The following is a 3,898-nucleotide window of genomic DNA, read 5'->3' as shown; positions in this document are numbered from 1 at the left end:
TTTAGGTATTCTTGTGTGTCCCTTAATTCAGAAAGCATGTATCTGAGAAGCAGTTTTGCTAATTTCCATTCCCAAAGGAGGACTCCCACTTTGTGGGAAACAGCAAAGATCATAACTACGCTAACCACCAGAACACAGGTTCAAATACTCCTACCTACTGTATTCTGGGCTACTGTTTAGGTTCATTATGCACTGGTTACCTATATGTCTGAGTCTAGTGAGACAGAACACACACACAACAAGTTACATAAAGCGCGTTTATTACTTACAGATAGGCAGCAAGGGACAGATGAATTCTTGGATCCATTGTAGGTTGGTTCCTCAAGCTGCCCAGGATGGATAGAGTCTTGATTGCACGTGATCCACTTTGCACCACAGCTGAAGGACCCTATAAGGGACCTGCCCAGGTTCAGACACTTTGGGGGCTACATGACACATTGGGCAAAACTTTGAAGAACATCCTGCTTCCAGGGGAGAGAGGTACAAAGCCTGGCTTGCCTGGGAAGTTCCACCCTAACTCAAGATACTACAAGCCATAGGAGGGACAGAAACAAGGCCTAGACTGTTGCAAGCAGTACCTCCCTATATCAGGATACTGCATTCCCATTACATTCTAGTTATTCTACATAACTGTATGCAAAAAAAGAAGAGGAGAACTGGGTCAGTCCGAAGTCATCTGGAGGAATGTCTTGCAGTAGTATCAAGCTCTTCTAAGACAGTTTTCCAATGTTGCCCCCAAGAGAAGACTTATAGAATCATACACGTTAGCATTCAGCTATATAGTGAAAGGCCAGTTATCCATTGTTCAGCCATTCCCAATTTCTCTGAGTGGTACCTTTCAAAGATCCATGATTAAGCTTTAGAGAAAGGGTGGGTCAATAAATATATAGGAAATTCTGTATCCTATAAATTTATTCAAATTTCTAGTCTTTTATATAACCCAATCAGAGTGCCATGGGTGAAAGTTACAAAACCCTCATGTTATAACTAGTAAATTGTGGGTATAAAATATTTTTTATATTTTGATAGTGTTATCTTTATAATAGAGGTACACTTAACTTGTTATTTTAATTGTGCATATTTAAAGTATACAACAAACATATTGATATAATTATAAATAGTAGAATAGTTACTGCAGTCGAGTAGACTAATATATCCAGCATCCATAACTCACATATTACCTCTCTTTCTTGTGGTTAGAGCACCCAATATTGTAACTATTGCCCTCATGCTGTACATTAGACCTCTAGATTTGTTTACCCTGCATAACTGCAACTTTGTACCTTTTGATTTACATCTCCCCATTCTCCCGACCACTACCCCTATGTAGCTGAATTGATTTTTTAAAGTAAAAAATAAATAAAAATAGTCAAGATACAACTACCTTCTGCTTACAAAAGACTCACTCTAATTTTAAAAATAGGCTGAAAGTGAAGGAATGAAAAAAATAGATCTAATTCAAATGGTAACTAAAATAAAGCAGGTGTGGCTATACTTAGATAAAACAGACCTTATGTCAACAACTGTCACAAGAGTCAAAGAAGGTAATTATATAGTGATAAAATAGTCAGTTTATCCAGAGGACATAAAAATTGTAAATACATATGCACCCAACATTAGAGCATCTAAATGTATAAAGCAAGTATTAATACATCTGAAGGAAGAAATAGACAGCACTGCAATAATAATAGGGGACTTCAGTACTCTTCTTTAGACAATGGATAGGTTAACTAGAAAGAAAATCAATAAGAAAACAACGGACTTGAACTAAACTTTAGACCAAACAGACCTCACAGATATGTACTAGAACATTTCATCCAACAACAGCAAAACACACATTCTTATCAAGCACAAATGAAATATTTCCCAGAATATATCATAAGTTAGGATACAAAACAAGTCAACAAATTTAATAAAATAGAAACTATATCAAGTATCTTTTCTGACACTAATTGTATGAAACTGGAAATCAATAACCAGAGAAAAGATGGACAATTCACAAAATATGTGAAAATTAAACAATACATTCCAAACAACCAATGGGTCAAATAAGAAATCAAAACGGAAATTTAAAAATATCTTGAGACAAACAAAAATGAAAATTCAACATAATAAAACCCACAGCAAAAGCATTTTAAATGGGAAGTTTATACCTATGGGTATGTATTTTAAAACAGAAAAAGGATCTGAAATAAACAACCTAATATTATACCTAGGGTCACTAGAACATGAAGAAGAGACTAAATCCAAAGTTAGAAAAATAAAGAAAATAATAAAGATCTAAGCAAAAATAAATCAAATAGAAAATAGAAAAATGTACAAAAAAGTCAACAAAACCAACAGTTGTTTTCTTAGAAAAAAATAAAATTGACAAATTCTTGGCTATACTAAGAAAAAAAAGATACAAGATTCAAATAAAATTAGAGATGAAAGTGGAGCCATTCCAACAAACACTTCAGAAATAAAAACGATTATAAGAGCTTATTATGAACTGTTATATGCCAACAAACTGGATAACTTAGATGAAATGGGTGAATTCCTAAAAACATACTACCACTAAAATTGAACCAGGAAGAAACAGAAAGCCTGTATAGACCAGTAACAAATAAAGAGGTTGAAGTAGTAATTTGAAATCTTCCAAGAAAGCCAGATGGCAGAAGGGACTCTCCTGTGTATGCTCCCATAACAGAAACATCAATTCAAACAACTATCCACACACAAGAATACCTTCATAAGAGCTAAGAAAATCAGGCAAGAGATCACCGTACCTAGTTTTAGCAAAGAAATAAGAAAAGATGCATTAAAGAGAGTAGGAAGGACAGGTTTACATTAATTGCCTCACTGTCTCCCTAACCACAGACAGCCCAGCATGGAGAGAGATACCCTCCATTTAGGGGAAGGAGAGGGAAGTGAAAACTGGACTTTGCCTCAGACTCCCGAAGTGGCCCACTTTAGTTAAACCCAGCACCACGCAAACCCCAACAATGCCAGACTTCAGACTGGTACTTGTGAACTGAGCCCCGACATCCATTCCAGTGCCTGAATAAATCCTGCAGCCCCAAGCTCCAGGCCTGCTCCAATGCCAAGCTGATACCAGAGGCCTCAGGCTCCAGACTGCCCCCAGCACCAGGCAGCCCCAAGGCCACAGACTTCAGGCCCACTATAGCAATAGACTGGCTCCAACAACCCTAGATGTCAGTGTCCAGCTGCCCTGTATTCAAACTGTGTCTATAATAAAAGTAGTTTAAATTATGTTGTTTTTTTCTAGTGAACCTTAATATGTTCCATATTCAATTTAAAAAAAAGTTGGGGTTGGGGGGCTCAGGCGTGGTGGCTCATGCCTGTAATCCCAGCACTCTGGGAGGCTGAGGCGGGCATATCACAAGGTCAGGAGATCGAGACCATCCCGGCCAACATGGTGAAACCTCGTGTCTACTAAAAATACAAAAAATTTAGCTGGGCATGGTGGCGTACACCTGTAGTCCCAGCTACTCAGGAGGCTGAGGCAGGAGAATCACTTGAACTCAGGAGGCAGAGGTTGCAGTGAGCCGAGATCACGCCACTGCACTCCAGCCTGGTGACAGAGCAAGACTCTGTCTCAAAAAACAAAAACAAAAACAAAAAAACATTGCCAATTTGTCTTTTTTCTTTCCCTGATCTAAGAGTGGTGTGGTCTTTGTTATTTGACTCCTTTCTTTTTTATCTTTTAATATTTACTACAGATATGCTCAACACAACATATTTTGAATCTTTTGATTGAGGCATATTCCACTGTTTTTTACTGGGAAAATAACTTCCTCTTAGATCTGAAATTAAACTTTTCTCACATAGAAATTATTTTATGTCTAGTACACCCCAAGGATTTTCTTTTTTTTTTTTTTTTTTTTTTTTTTTTTTT

Source organism: Rhinopithecus bieti, unplaced genomic scaffold, assembly GCF_001698545.2.
Source record: "Rhinopithecus bieti isolate Rb0 unplaced genomic scaffold, ASM169854v2 scaffold_34331, whole genome shotgun sequence".
Lineage (NCBI taxonomy): Eukaryota > Metazoa > Chordata > Mammalia > Primates > Cercopithecidae > Rhinopithecus > Rhinopithecus bieti.
This window is presented reverse-complemented; position numbering follows the sequence as displayed.